This window comes from Etheostoma spectabile, chromosome 22, assembly GCF_008692095.1.
Source record: "Etheostoma spectabile isolate EspeVRDwgs_2016 chromosome 22, UIUC_Espe_1.0, whole genome shotgun sequence".
Taxonomy (NCBI): domain Eukaryota; kingdom Metazoa; phylum Chordata; class Actinopteri; order Perciformes; family Percidae; genus Etheostoma; species Etheostoma spectabile.
This window is the reverse complement of record NC_045754.1, coordinates 7,905,541-7,922,571: the sequence shown is the minus strand read 5'-3', so window position 1 is coordinate 7,922,571 and position 17,031 is coordinate 7,905,541. Positions and strand designations below refer to the sequence as shown.

The 17,031-nt window shown below is 38.8% G+C and overlaps 1 long non-coding RNA gene across 1 annotated transcript; it reads right to left on the bottom strand.

Annotated features, from left to right (window-relative positions):
- Nucleotides 1-397: 397 nt before the first annotated feature.
- LOC116672277 (uncharacterized) lies at nucleotides 398-16,524 on the bottom strand. Its single transcript, XR_004327519.1, has 3 exons — nucleotides 16,514-16,524; nucleotides 13,607-13,608; nucleotides 398-485 (listed from the first exon to the last, which is right to left on the bottom strand). It is a non-coding gene; the product is annotated as an uncharacterized LOC116672277 (long non-coding RNA).
- Nucleotides 16,525-17,031: the final 507 nt, after the last annotated feature.

The window sequence follows — 17,031 nt, the reverse complement described above, 5'->3', positions numbered from 1 at the left end:
ATTTGAACTTAAAATACATTTATTTATGGTAGATCTGAATATTATGATGAAATGGACACTTAATACAAATATACATAATATATACAGTACTCTTTGTAGTGCAAATAACATAAGTGCCCTGATGTTTATACTTGTGCGCTGTTGTGTGTGTAGAGCCGGCGTGTGTGTGTGTGTGTGTGTGTGTGTGTGTGTGTGTGTGTGTGTGTGTGGTTGTGATAGCGCAGGGTGAAGTAAAAGAGTGACAGCGATTAGCTTAGGAGAGTGGCACAGTCATTGTGAGAGACACAAAGTTTTTTGTGTTTCTGACTACGGTGGGACATCCTCAGTAGGCAAAAGTTCCCCCCCCCCCCCCCCCCCCTTTATTTCATAACGCCATACCTGTCTCTTGTTGACTTTGTGTTGTTTGTTGTGTGTTCGACTATGCGTGCTTTCGAACGCCCGCCCAACTCTACCTCTGATTGGCTTACCATGAAATATTGCTAAACCTCAGCCAATGGTCAACATTTATGCGCTTGTCTCATGCACGGCCCGCTAACCAAGGAAGAAAAAAAGTCCTCTGCCTCTCGGCTCTGAGATCTAGTAGGTCTGATGAAAAAAACCACTTTAATTATAGTAACGCGCCAAATTTTTCAGCAATAATGGTAACAGTTTTATTAAGATGGTAAGAGTGATCAATTAGATGACTTGTTACTGAAAAAAAGTAATGCCGTTAGTAATGCTGTAATTTATAACGCCATTATTCCCATCACTGCACAATAATGAGCAAATTTAGATTTTTCTTCCTATAACCAAGGTGGCTCTCCTTGGGGGAGAAAGTATTTACCTAACTAAGAGACCATGCCACTTAGTATAAAAAAGTTCAAGCATCAGATAGGCCCTGAGGGATGTCAGCCAGGAGCCAATGAGGGAGTATTTCAATGCCCGCAGTACCAAGTGAGCTGGCATCACTTTTCAATCTAACAACCTTTAAGACAGCCTTTTGTGGCAGCTACCGAATAGCCATGAGACAGCAGAGCTGCCCATCAAAATCATACTGGAGAAGGAAATCAAAGTCAACTCTTGGCCTAAGCTTGTCTCTTATTAGGTTGAATAGCATAATGGCTGACCGAGGACGTGTTGTCAGCATCATATTCACACTGCAGTATGCTTTCCACTGTGTGCACTCTGTAAATTAATATCTGGGGTATGTCCTTCATCGGAGACAAGCAAATAACTGAAGAATTGCTTTTTAATTGCATTTGTTACTTACATCTTTTGTTTTTGGTAAATGACTAACAACAAGCTATTAGGGACAGGATGTGGATGAGAAGTGTAACACTTTTTTTAAAGTAATTACTGCCCACAGACAATGTACAATTAAGTGCTGTCCAACAAACAGGAGTGTGTCTATATTCTTTCAACCCAATGTTCCCTTAGCCCTCTGTTCAGCCCTAACCTGAACATAACCCCCACTGAACTGCAATGTTGAAGCCATGTGTGTTTTTGGATGGCCCTAGTCTCACTGCTTTGATGGAACTGCACAAAGAGGGAAGAGTCTCGCCGTGTACAGTGAAAGGAGCTCACCAGTGTTAATACAGGAGAAAAACACCACTGCACCATCAGGGCCATATGAGGACGATATAGAGAATTCACACAAGGAAAATAGAGTGAATTTGGAGAGTGTATCTGTGTAACTTTGAACACAACACAGAAATCATGCAGACACCCCTGATTCGGAAAAGACACCAAAGTCAGACTGTGTTATAATTACAGTGGCAAAGACGCCCACCACTTCATATCAGAATGACTCCTGTAGTGTCACCAAAAAAACTGTAGACGTCAAACCTGACCTGAAACACCAGGATGCATCACCTGTACCGGAGCCTGTTTTATACAGACACACAAGACATTCCAACATAACCAGGGAGCTGCAAAAGTGGCACCTACACATTGAAAATAAATGGATTCTGCTGGGTGACTCCAATGTCTGCAGAATCACTCCTTTTTCCATCCTAGACCTACAAATGGACAGCTTTCCTGGTGCCACTCTGGGACATGCTGAGGATATTCTCTCCAAGGCCACTCCCAGTACTAGGTAATTGAGCACTGTAGTGGTTATGACCATATCAGTAACTATGTAACTACATGGAATTACCTATTTCTGAGGAGGAAATAAACTACAATTTGTTGCCACAAAGGCATGGAGGACACCCACCACACCACCACTCTAGGGCAACACTATGGGAATGGTGGTCCGAGGAATCAGGACCGTAATCAGAGCCCAGACGGAGGAATGTGCCTCACTCAATCAACATCCCATTTTGCACCACGTTTAATTTGTTTTAAATTCTTCCAAACTTTTACCATCTAAATTCTCCATCCCCTGATCCAAATTACGCATTCAATTCGAGACCTAGGTTCTTCTTTTCCATTTTCCCCACCCTTACCTAAGCCTTTAACTTATTTTTAGAATTAATTTTTAACTTCAATTTACTTTTAGAATTAATTTTGAGCTTCAACTTATTTCTACCTTTGGCCTCCATTTCAACTACGTGGTCGTTGGACACGCTGGGAGGTCACAGGTATCCAAACTAACCCTACCCCTACCCCCTAAACCAATAACCCCTTAATCTTGTCTGGCCAAATTCTTGTTTAATTCCTGTTTATGGCTAAATGCTTGCTATCTAATGACATCCCCATGAGCCCCAGCTGTACTTTGTGTTCATATATATATATATATATATATATATATATATATATATATACGGAAGTTTTCAACAGAATCAGAAAAAGGTTTATTGCCAAAGTAAGTTACACTTATGAGGAATGTGCCTTGGTGGTTGGTGCATACATTAACAAACATATTTCACATTTATATGAAATAAACAATACATAAAGAAAATATATACATAGTATGTGCAATTACTAGGTGTATAGTTGATTTCTAAAGTTCACAATAGCATATGGTTATAGAACATTCACACTATTCAGACTATATGCTTAACTGTAGTGTCCAAGGATCTTTAGTTTATTTCACATACGCCTTCATATCTGATCCTTCAACCTCAACCAAAATCAATCAGTAGCAGTTTTATAAATCTCATTGTGTGTTGAAGAAATCCATCACAACATTCACTCGAACACGTGCAACTCAATAATGATGTTTCAGAGTGCCCTGAGCAGAAGCTACAGAACACATTTTACTTGGAAAAGTTTCTACAAGGATTAATTCTGGCCAAAAAATCAACACATCCTTAATGATACATATGACTGTTCTATTTAGTAAACTTAGAGGTGGAAAATGATGGCCTTTGTCCTATAAGGACATGAAAAAAATTATGAGGTCAAGGAGGAGTTTGGATTAGTCAAACACTGCACATTCCAAGGGAATTCAAATTGACTTTCATAAGTTTAAATAAATGTTGGCCTTTATTGGTAAAAACACATCGCAAAAGATCAGATCTATGTCATATACATATTGACTATTTAAGTAGAACTAAACAATAAGTATAGAAGTTGTGCTACATTGCAGCTTAAAAAAGATCCTTTACAAAACACTAGAGGTCAACCTTTAATATTTACATGACCATGATTGCGCTGTTCTAGTGGTAATTGGACCTGTAATGTTGGCGATGGAGCTACAAATGACCAAATGTACAGCCAGGAATAACAAGCTGCAAAAGCTGCTTTGATTAAATGAACAAATAAACAAGTTACAAAAAGTAAAGCGCTTCTGATAGCGTTGGACAATTTGGTGATGAAAGCTGAGATTCATTGGGGTTTTCAAATGTCATATTCCATCAGTGCTACACGATTTGTTTTTGTTTTTTATCTGAACAGATGTTTTAGATATCTTTTTTAAAATTTCATTTTATTTGATAAATGAAAGGGAATGAGTTACTAAACCATCCAAAATCTCCATAGACAGGGAACAGTATGTCTGTATCGGTGTTTTATTGTTTCCCTGCATTTGCAGTTACTCAGACATAAATAGAAGGACATGTCCTTCTGTGGGGACCGCTCTTCCCTTCAGGGAGCAGCCAGGTAAGAGTATAGAACATGACAGGCAATCACATGATGACAGACCTGAGCATAAATCTGTTGAAGCCCTTCACTCCTTTATATTTATATCTGACCCATAAAACCAGTGGCAGTCTCTCCTGAGAACTTACCTTGATGATATGTACAGTTTATATTGAATATTTCTCATGACTCAGAACACTATTTTATTTTAAAAGATTGCATGGACTTTTTTCAACTTAGCCCACTAATCATCTAATAATCAAAGGCGATCCGCAATATTAACAACATAGACAGTCCTTTTACCGATACAAATATAGTATTTATAGAAATAAAGAGCACAAACTCCAGTGTAGCGGTTGTCACTGCCCGATGTGAGTCGAGTGAAGATGTGAGTTGCGCATGCGTCACTTTGCAAAAAGTAGCCTAAGATGCTAACGAGAGACTTCTGTAATCTCAATAAAAAAGATAAAGGCTCAGTATAATGATATAATGAATCCTCCAAGAACTTATACTTGAATATCCTTAATTTCTAATAATAATAGATAACCCCTCTTTTGTCAGGTACTAGTAATATATTACACCGTAACATTTGTAATTTCACGGAACCACTTTCACCTGTTTGATTTAGTGTGAACATACCGTAACATAAGCATTTCCAGTCATTTGATTGGTTTATTCTGACAGCACCAAGGACACTTTCACAGTGCTTTGATTGTCTAATAAATAACCTCTTAATGTAGATTCTGAAAAGCCTTGATTTAACTGTAGAGGCTCTGTTTAATTTAAGAACCACAAGTTGCTGTGAACGCTTGTTCACAACATGCTTGTTTGCAGCTTAGAAATACTTACCTCACATTTACTTCACAGCTGTTATCTGCTTGAAACGTTTTTGTTTTATGTGCTCAACTTTAGCAAAATAAAATGAGCATAAGCTGAGTGACATGTAACATGACAAGGTGCCAACATTCAGTGGGCACAGTGAAGAGTAGTGATGCATCATCTTTTATCCAAACCACACAAATTAGTGTCAGCAACCGTTTTTACTTCTGTTTAACCCTTGTGTGGTCTTCCTGTCAACCATGAAACACTTATCACTTTTTCTGACATTTTTGTCACTTTTTCAATGTTGTGGGTGCTTTTTTTGATGTTTTTTTCCGAAGTTAATTGATATTTCTAACGTTGACATTTTCAGCGCTTACTTCGATGGCCCATTTTTTGTGATTAAAAAAACTGAAAACGGGTCAAATTTGACCCAAGGACTTTATGGGTTTATTGTCATTGTGTGAACTTTTGTCTTAAAGTGTCTGATCAAAACCATGAATTCTATTAATCCTTAAAATAATATAAATTTGCTTCATGGTGTGGACACTTTGAAAAGGTCTGGTCTCCTCTTAGCAGACTAGTTTCTAGACAGATTAGTTTAAAATGCATTTCATATTTTTTGCAACAAAAAAATTGCAACACCATTGAGGTCAAATTGCAGCACATGAAAAGATGATGAAACCATTACTTTTTTTAAATGTACACTGTCATAAAAAAACACTAAGTGGGTACTCAATCACAGGGCTCATTTTATACCTGCTCAACTGATGAATTCACACAAATGGCTGCCAACACACAAATACTATGGATCCTTTGGGAATCTCTATTTTATGGGTAGTTATATTGACAAAAGTACATTAACAGCTTTAATCCTGGGGTATGTCATTTTTATTGCATTCCATCCATTTGCTGGCTGCTTATCCAGTGCAAAAAGAGGAAACCAGAGGTCACATGTGTAAACGTGGCGTACGCTGGTTTTCACTGACACTTTGTGATGTATAAACAATTAACTTGACGTGAGAATGTGCGGGCCGTCCGCAAAGTCTTTTCTGGCTCTGTAACGTAGTGAAATCTCGCTGAAAATTACAGAAAATCACCATTTACAATTACAAAATAACGTCTCCACTTCACTTACTGGCATACTGTATGTCTGTGATGTTGTCTGTGAAAAAACATATATCAACGATATTCCATAAAAGTTTGAATGTTTATGTGAATAATATTTCACACATTTCACACAAATAACTGCTTAATTCGCAGGGTACTTAACCTCTGTGAGGACGGGAAATGAATGAAAATCCTCTTCGAAAATATTGTCAGTCATCCTCTGTATTTCCAACTGTGCAACAACAAGATCGGCACGGGAAAATGCAATAGTATCTGAGTCTGTAGTTGCGGAGGCTCAGACATCCATGGCATACAGGAGGCGGAACACACAGACCCATCTCCCCAGGAACGAACCATGTGTCGGGTAGGTTAACTCATTGGATAATCCCATGGATGATTTGTAGGCTATGCAAGTGAACAAGGTGTACCTGTGCCACCAAACACTGGGCCGTCTTAATTTTCTTGATCCTCTACATGTGTCTGTTACTGTAGTCCTATTTACTAATTCATTAATTCCTCCATGCATGGCGCAGCGGATCTCTGCGTGCTGCGTCACCTGCCGTGGAGACGCTGGCCTCACCAACCTCTCCTCCTCCTGAGTCGGGTCTCCCTCACGCTGGTCTCAGTTTCACTGAGCCTACTAACACTTAGAAAATAAATGGCATTACATCAGGAAGATCAAACTGCTCACTGTGCGTAATTTGGACTGACACTGAGATGCATGTTGTTCTGTATCTGATGTGGCGCTGCCACTATTAGCTTGATTTCCACTTCGACATTAGATTTATTTATTTTTTATTTCTGCCATGGTTTGGTGCATTCACCGCTTGGTCACCATTTGCCACTCTGAGCATTTTCTTTATTGCTTGTCCGAGATGACAAACCTTTTTTTTCCATCTGCAGCGGGATAACCTGTTGTGATTGGACAAAGAATGACGTTGGGGCCAATTAGTCAGGAGGAGACTGGGCGGGGTCGGTGCCTTGTTCACGTGAACTCAATTTCCCTGATTGTGTTGTATAAAGGAAAGGTCAGGACCTGGGGTATATATATCTATATATATCAGTCTAAATATATAGATATATAGATTTATATATATCTATATATCTATATATAGATATATATAGATAGATAGATAGATAGATAGATAGATAGATAGATAGATAGATAGATTATAGATAGATAGATAGATAGATAGATAGATAGATAGAGTAGAGATATATAGATAGATAGATAGATAGATAGATAGATAGATAGATATATAGAGAGAGAGAGATACATATCTATATATCTACATAGATATCTATATATCTATATAGATATAGATACAGATATATATCTGTGCGTAGGTACTTTTCAAATTTTGGCTGTGCACCATCTTCTGGTATGAAAGCTGTGCAGTCTTTTATACATGAGGCCCCAGTTCTTTTCCAGCTCCTTGTTAAATTTCCAGAGGTGTTTTCAGGCCAGCTGGGAGATGTGGTGTCCTGGGTCTGTCTTGGGGTTTCATTCCAGTCAGCCAAGACCTCTCGAGGGAATCTTTACACGATGCAGAGGAGCAGCATTTGGACTCAAAAGCCCTTCTGGGTCACTGAGCTCCTCACACATTTATGAAGTAGTCAAGCTGCTATTAGTATAAACCTCGATTTGCCCTCACTTGTCTAATTCTTTTCATTTCTTCTCAAACCTTGTGTCGAAAAACAACCTGTGCTTTGTGAATCTTGAATGATTACAGGCACTGCACTCAGTGTCAGTTTTTTTTTAACATGATTCATGATACATATAATGAAATGCTGTCCAATGAGGCCAAAGGCACGACATCGTATTCATACCGTGTGTCACCGTCTGTGGATCTCAGCAGGGCTTTAATATCCTGTTGGGGTTCTTGACAAAGAAGAAAGGGAATGAAGCACATTCCTGTCAAGAGTATAACAGCAAACTTAAAAGGTAACTACCGTTTTCAACCTGGACCCTATTTTTATATGTTGTTGTGTCTAAGTGACTGATGACAACAATCTTTAACATTGGTCCAGTATTAAGCGAGAACGCTGCAGTCAGCTGTAATGTAAGTTAATAGGGCAATTTTCCAGTTTGTATTTACCTTCACAAAAGTGCTTGTTTTGCCATTGACAGGCTCAGATTAATATTCTTAGTGTTTGACAACATTATGAAAAGGATTCCTTCAGAGATAGATAGACCATCCAGTTGGATGTTTTAGCAGTCTGTGGTCAATTTTTTCCATCTTTCACTCCTTTTTAAAAAGTTACTGTGGACTTGCATCATCAGTCAATGCACTTGAGTGTAAATGCTGGGAACCACTTTCTTCTCAACATACTGCATCTCCTGCCACCCACTCAGAAACTAGATAAATGATGAAGCTACCAAGCCAAAGAAACATGGGTTTATGTAACCCTAAACCTGAATCTTAAACTGTTCCCCATTTTAATACATGATGTAAGCAAAACAGCTGCAAAGAAAGGTCTTGTTTGTCATAGGTAAGTTGTTGTACAGACAAAAACACTGGAGCATCACACCAGACTGAGAGAATATCTGTATCCACACAGTACAATAAACTGATATTGTTGCTGTTGGTGTAGACAAAGGACTTCCTGTTTGTTTTGGAAAAAGCAGTAACTGAATCTTTGATGAAAAAAGCTGTCAACAAAACTTCTATCTTCTCTCTTTTTTTCTGCACTTCTTTGCCGGTTTTGATTTATTTTTTCCTAAGGCACAGCTGATGCAATTGCAAGGAACATTTGCTTCAAGGCATCGGAAATATTTATTTAAAAAACAAGTGCTGTAGCCTCACATTGTTTGTGGTAACTTCACGATTAGAATAACTTTTAAAACAACACCGTGTGTGTGTGTGTGTGTGTGTGTGTGTGTGTGTGTGTGTGTGTGTATGTGTAAGTGTGTGTCTGTTGTTGTTTAACTATATTTGTAGGGGTTCCAAATCTGGGAGTTCAGTATACTTGTGGGGTCCCGAAAGCTTTGTGAGGCCAAAATGCTGGACCCCACAACATTAAAGGGCTGAGGGTTAAGAGGGTTAAAAATTAGGTTAAGGGGCAAGGGAATGCATTATGTCAATGATGGGTCCCCACAAAGATAGTGTCACGCACTCTGTGTGTATGTGTACGTATGTATAGTATACAAGGTTGGTCATTAAGTACATTTATTCAGTTATCAGTCTGACATTATGAAAATGTACTTAATACCAATTGAATGGTGCTGTAGGAGCCACTGGCTGTAAGATGGCCTCAGGCATTTTCCAGTTTTTACTAACACAAAGATTACTATAATGCTTTATTTTCTAATCAGACACACACAAAAAGGCAATCAGATCTTGTACCGTTTTACTTACAACCCTACAAATCTCTTAAATGGCAGCCTTCACACAGAGTTGATTGAAAGGGTGCTTCTAATTGCTTATAAATCACTTCTCAGTCCAATTACATCGATGACCTCCTCACAGTTTATGTCCTTAATGAATCACTGTGTTCACCTGAACTCTCGCTCTTCCTTGCTGCTGTGCTAAAGCTATTGGTGATGCTGCATTTACTTCATTTGCCCCCAGACTCTGAACAGCCTCCCTGTAGATTTGAAGGTGTGCACTTCTTTTTAAACTTTTAATAGAAAACTTTTTGGTCCACCTTTCTTTCACCCAGGATATTGTCCTTTTATGTTTTATGATTGTCATTTGTGTCTTTTAAAATGTCATTTTTTGTAAGTCTAGTCTCACAATTTCTAATGCCTTATATGTCCACAGATCAATGTTTTTTTTATTAACAATGGATCAGATGACACTGTCTGATGAAGCGAAAAACACAGAAGATGAAGACACAGCTCGGCACTTTCGCTCAGTGTTACAGAGCTTTTTAACTTCTTTCAGCTCATTGTTTTGATTTTACAGGCTGCAGCTTTACTGTTTTGGTTCACTCTCAACACTCATCAGTTTCCAGCCCCATAGGAGGCTCTGATAAACAAATTAGCTACCTTTCTAGCACCACTCGACAAACAAAGTTAGCGAATAGCTTGTCAACATGGAGCTGGTGGAGACCAAAAAAAGAGCTAAAGGTAAAGTGGAAGTTGGACTCACATTTACCAGGAGGACAGAAACTTGACCCCGACTGAATGGTGTTGATCCATGCGTTGGATGTGTAAATGAGTAACAATAAAATAGCTGGCTGGGGGTTGTAAATGGGTGTCAATTTTAACACTTACTTACAGTTCTTAATCCTAGTGCGTCAAAAAGAAACACTTGGTCAGGTGCTATTGATGTTTACCTAACTGATGCACTTTATTCCTTTACCATCTAGCCCTTTGGCATCATTTTTAAACGCTCTGGGTCAGGACTGTTGGCGTCACTTTTAACTGAAATGCGGCACAAGAACGGGACATTCTAAGGAAAATAATTGTGGTATGGGTTACAAAATGTACGTTTCAGACACACACGGGACAAGAACGGGACACAAACCCCGGTCTCCTGGGTGAAAGTCCTGTGCTGTTTGACCCATCCACCACCCCAACCAACATCCTTATGCAGATTTTTATTCTTTCATACTACTCGCTAGTATTGTAGCTCTTAAGACTATGTAATCTTAAAAAAAGGTCAAGCTACTGCTATGCCCGCGGCATTTCACACATACGCTAAAGGTTGATTTTTGCGTTGATATCTGATGCTGAGAGGCACTGACCAAGTACCAGTATTTAACGAGTTGGGAGTGAGAACGGGTTGTCAATATCAACAACCTCTAAGTTTAAAAAAAAAAAATCAGCATTTTAGACCTTGCCTTTTTTTCTTCTTTTTGTAATCCTTTCCTGAAATGTCCTTACTTATTACACTTACCGGTTAATCTTACTGGACTAAATATTAAATGTGAGTATATTGACCCTGCACCAATGAGATGTTTGCTATTTTTTGCCTGATCGCATTAGTTTAGTTATGCAAACTGTATGTCTTTGAGGGTTTATTCATTTTTTTTGTCACCTTTTGTCTTACTTTTTTTTCTTTATTTTGTTCAAATTGCTAAAATGTTAAAAATATCACAGTTGTATTCTGAACTCTTAAAAATACCAGCATCTTGATGTACAGGATAACATCAGAGGCATTTTCTCGCTTTCCATTCCCTAATGTCACACTCTGAAGATGACTTCAGCACGCACAGCACTTACCTCTGTCTTCCCCACCTGATACCCCTCCTGGGTGTCGAAGCCATGTTTTCCCCCTGTACTTTAAGCAGCCAGCTCTTCCCCTCCCCCTCCTTTACAATATAATATTCACTGGCCTTTGGGTTACCATGGTAACAGGGCAGAGGATCTAATATGAGGGCAGTCATTGATTTGATTTGCTGAAGATTAATATAGAAATAGCATAACCTCCACAGGGGAAAGAAGGGGGGACCCGATATGAAGTAGCTGAGATTATGGAGGCGGTGCTGACTGACTTAACTTCCTCATTGTCACTAAAAAGACAAATATTGGCTTATAATCCAATAATTTACTGAACAGCATTTGCTCTATATTTGATAGTATTAAATTAGACCTCAAGTTTAATTTGAGGAGACAAGGGAGGAGGTGTAACTGTTTATACATTGGGTTTAATTAGAAAGCTTTAAGTGTTTCTCAGTTCAATGAAAATGTTCTTGTGGGCTAGAAAACATGTACATGTAACTAAAGTTCCACTGTGTGGGTTGATGCCATGGATGCATTAAAATCACAGTATGAAAAACACAGGTGTAAATAGTGAAATGAATAATGGCTGAATTTAATTTAGCTGCCTCAGTTTCTGAGTTGTGGTGTTACTGTTGTGTTTGCTGTTATCAGTCACACCTGTGTTTTTCGGTTTGGTTGCAAAACATTCTCACTCTGAACTTGTCACATACTTAGAAGCATCAAATTAAAAAAGTTTGAGGAGGCATGTGCCCTCTTAATTAAATGAGCAGTATGCCCTTGAACACATTAAACACATGCTGTAATGCACTTATAATGCAGAAACTCTGCAAGTTGTTACAACAAAACAGAAGTTTCAGCAGGGGGGGAGACACTAAAACATGATGAACAATAATTAGTAAACGGCTAATGCTCTAATGCTAGATGTAAAGTCATTATCTCCAGTAGTATTGGGATCTCACTATTCGAGTGGTACATTACAAAAAAACCTACATTGCCAAGAAGTCAACTAATAAATCTCCCATTTGGGCATGTTCATTAGTTTAAAAAATTGGATATGTGTGCAAAACCCTAGATTATGTCTAATTTCAAAGTAATGAATTGGAGCATTTTGGTTAATGTTACTGCAGTGTGACAAGAGTAAGAGAAATATTATATAAATGGCAAATAAATAATCTATAAGGTATGGTCAGTGCAAATAAAACATGTAAGATAAGAGAAAGATAGTGGTTGCATCTCTTGAATTAAACATGCTACATGTGCATTCATCACTTCAATGTCCACACTTGTGGTCCCTGCAGCGCTGCAATATTGAGACTGTCCATGAGACGTTGGGCTGGAAAAATATGCTGCTGAATCTGTGGCTGTTGGATCTATAAAGATGAACTTCAAAACAAAACAACGGCAAAAACAAAACTTTTTATCTGAATCAGACTCAGTGTTTCTAAAGCTCCTTTTAAATACATGAATTGTGCTGCCTATAGGATGACGTGACCCTTCTCAAATCTAGCTTCAAAGAGCTCAAACCCAAAACTTCCCAAAAGCTTTAAATTACCATAGAAATGACAAATCTCTGAAATCTCCTGCAGCTTTTTCACCCAACAGTCCTAAGCGCATGAAGTGAATGTTAGAGTGATTTAGCCTACGGTCACAGTCTGATCATGCCTGTGAGGCAGCCTTCTTCAAAGGAAATCGCAGCTGAAGTTTAGGTAATTAGAAATAGGCGCTATCTGCAGCAGGCATCATCATACAGTACAGGCTTTTAAATGTCGGTGTTGTCTCATCTTCTCTCTCCTTCTCCTCATGGTAACATATCAAAGGGAATTTCAAGGGTGATTAAAAGTTAAACTAGATCCTTAAAGGGGAGTGCCATTGCTCTTCAGCTTCATGTGTTAAGTGTGCCCCCACGACAGTTTGGTTCATTAGTGCAAGATGTGCTATGGCCTCAGATAGCCAGAGATAAGAGAGAACCCAAACATAACTCTACATGTTATGTAGGCTAACAGTTATTCAACGTTAAAGGTTTTTTACAGAACTCAGGTTAATTCTGCTTTTTTAAATAATTATACGATCTGTTGGCAGTCGTGGAAGTACATTTACTCCAGTACAGTACTTTATACTTCTACTGCACCCCATTTATTGAGATAGCTTTAGTTACTACATTGTAGATTTAGATTAAAATGATTCTGAAATGGGCCATTTTGCATAATTAGTACTTTTACTTTCTGTACTTATATTTGGGTGCAAATACTTCTGTACTTTTACTTAAAGACACAATCTCAAATATCTCTGTTTAGTTCTCTTTGGCGGCACCTATGGCAATAAGCAATAATTGCAGTTGTGTTGTTGGATCTCACTTTCATTCACTTGTTTTTGTAGTTTGATCTTCCTTAGTCATCGCTCTTTTCTTTGTTTGCCTGGTCATAGTAAGCATTTACTCACAACGCTAGCAGAGACTTAAAAGCAAAAGACGTTAGCTCTGCTTACCGTCTCTGGTGGAGCAACCACAGCTGTGTGGTGGAGAACATGTCCCTAACTGTGCGCTGTTTTTGTTTTTTCCCCAGGCCTTTGCCACAGACAATGGAGGAAATGATTCCAACTTCCCTGCTGGACGTCCTGCTAGCCAGTGTGCAGACGTCAGACAGTGAGCTGGGTGGCCTCTGTCCCTGCGTCGGTTTCCAGCGGGATGTCGGGAATGGCGGTGTCCTTCAGCCGAGACATGGCTGGATCCTGGAGTGCTAGAGACATTCAACCAAGTGACTCTTTTTTATGTTCCTATCCATCTGACGGACACATTCTGCTTTGTACATTATATTATTTCTTGTAACACAAATATGATTGATTGATATACACCAACAAAAACATAGTTATGAACATTAATAATCAATTTCTGCCAACAGATCCTCCTAAATCCTACACACTGGTCCTTGTAAGTAAACTATCTCAATTCCCTCTTCCTACAACCACTGATTGTTGAAGAAAAAAGGGGAATAAATCCACAAACTTGATTGTCAGTGGGACAGCCTCTACTTATTTATGGGCGTGAAAACACAAAAGTCTTGATTTACAAGTTTCTTTACTGGCGTTATTTTGTACTCATTTGTAAACCCCCAAAACAATTTGCCCTTCAATTTCACTGCTGGGCAGATCACTCAAAAATGCTTCTGTTTCTATCAGTAAAGTGCACTCAATACCAAATTCTGGAGGTAATTTCCCAAAGGATTTGACTCTTTCCCTCTTCCCCTCGCTCTCAAATACATACATACACACACACACACACACACACACACACACACACACACACACACACACACACACACACACACACGTTCTACATGCATGCATGCATGCATGCTTATGTGCTTTATTTATCTTTGTGCTGAGCAAACACCCCGCTGTGTCTTACTCTGTTTCTGTTTCTTGTGTCATGATGATGAAAGGCACCTGCTGTTCTCAGCAGAAACCCTTCTCTACCCTATGTTACTGACATCCTGCCTGCATTATTCACAAGCCAAGTGGTAATAATTAAGTCACTTCTTGAAGAGTCTCAACTTTTGTGACATGGGCTGAAGGGAAATGCAGGACAGCCAGGTGGATCCATACCCTCATGTGACTCATGGAGAGGCAATTGGCTATAATGTGGATGACTTTCTTGCCACTTTATGTTCACCTTGTAGAATGTAACAACTACTCTCCTCCTGCTGTCTGAGATAACCCTTTTTAAGACTATGAAATGTTTGTTCAATAATTTTATTAGGACTCCCTGTAACTTCATTACTTTGTTTTGATGTAGTGCAGCAAATGCAACACAGACTTAGACTCATAAGTTTTAATGCATGATTCACTGTGGGCTGTTTATTTTTGTCAGAATCTGTTGTGTGCTGAGGTACTTCTGAAGGCTCTACAAAGCATCTAGCTACAAAGCATTCTAAATTGTATATACTTGTTTTTATGTATCAAGCAATGTAATATGTAAGAATTGTCTGGTCTTGTATGGTTGTTGATGTTGCTGGTGTGACCGTAGTTATTGTACCTGTAATCTTTTGGCCCTGAGAACACATGTCCACTCATCATCTAACTCTGAGTTATGGGTGCCTACAAAGTTTTTTGATAAATACGCAAATAGTTTTGCATTTTTGACTGTTATCTTCTTACTGGTTTAAAGTGCATGGGGCTGTGTTGTGTACCTAAACTATATAATACAATGTAGTACAGTACATTTACTCTCGTCACTGTAACAATTTGGGTCCCTTGGTTTTTGCAGGGACCCAAATCAACGTTGTGTCAATGTTGTGGCTAGCTAACATGCTAAAATGCTTACGGTGGATCCACTAATGATGACATTTGTGTTCAGTGAGGTAGTGTTAATTTTGTCAGACGAGACTAAATATGTTCGTCAAAGACCTTATTTTCCATGACAAAGATGAGACAATGACAAGACTGCACTAATGTCCAAACAAGCTGACTAAGACTAAATTTATGGGGCGCCGTTTGTAAAGCGGCTCGTGCTGAAAATAACAGCAACATTTGGCACATTAGCTTTAAATAATGTTAAAAAACTGGTATGAAATTGAGGGTCACTTTCTTGCACATTTACAACAATATTTGTCAACTTGGAAATATTTTAAAAGTTAATCCAACTATTAAATGTTACCTAATGAATTTAAAGTAAATCTATATGCAAATCTAAATCTAAATGTTAAATCTAAATCAATGTTAAATCTAAATCTAAATGTTAAATCTAAATATTAAATCTAAATCTAAAGTTAAATCTAAATCTAAATCTAAATGTAATATAATATTAAATCTAATCTAAATATTAAATTAAATCTAAACTAAATGTAAATCTAAATATAAATCAATCTAAATGTTAAATGTTAAATCTAAATCTAAATCTAAATGTTAAATCTAATATTAAATCTAAATCTAAATATAAATCTAAATTAAATGTTAAAGTAACTAAATCTAAATCTAAATGTTAAATCTAAATCTAAATCTAAATGTTAAATCTAAATGTCGGGTGAAACTAAATTTTAGCTAATATGCAAAAAATGTCGGTAACCGGAAGTACCAAAACAAAAGCTCGAGGAGGTCCGTGTATGTTTATAGTGTCAAATAACAAATAAAAATCCTCTCATCGGGAGATATGGATCTTGAACCTGGATAACCGTGAAAATAAACACATAAATAATAACACAGTTGGGGGAAAACTGTATTTGAAGAGTACTTTGAGTTTTAGTGTCACTTATGAATGGTGTGGGAATTATAGCCACTATAGCCAGCCACGGGGGGGCTCACTTTGACTGGTCTGTCACGTTCGCTTGCATTAAGGTCAGCAAGAGCCTATCCCGCCGCCCCCGACAAGGCACTGACAAGACACTGCGAAATGTTAACGAATCAGCGTTAGCCGAGAACATCGGCAGAGCCGTCCGGTGGCTGAACAAACTTATTCAACAGCGACAGCACAGCCTCGGGGCCACCGCAAGCACCTCGGTAAGCATGTTTTCCAAATCACGGAGCTAGCATTGTCTTGTTGTCAAGTATCTCTACTGGCTAGCTACCGTTGCTTAGTTTAGTTAAGTTAGCCTTGACAACAGGGTGCTAGCTCGTGATTTGGAAAACATGCTACCGAGGTGGCTGCGGTGGCCTGAGGGCTGGCGCGGTTGAATAAGTTTGTTCAGCCACCGGGACGGCTCTGCCGATGTTCTCGGCTAACGCTGATTTTTTTCATCTAGCCGTCACACATCTAGGTAGCGATGTGGCCCGGGCGGGGGAGGGAGGAAGCCCGGTTCAGCCTGCTGGAGAAGCTGCTACAGCGCAGAGCGATGGGCCCCGGCCCCCGGGGAAGGAATGGAGTGCTGGCAAAGCTGCTCTTAAACAGCTTGCTGAGCGGCTGGAGAAATGTATGCAACTGCTGGCAACAAAACAACGTG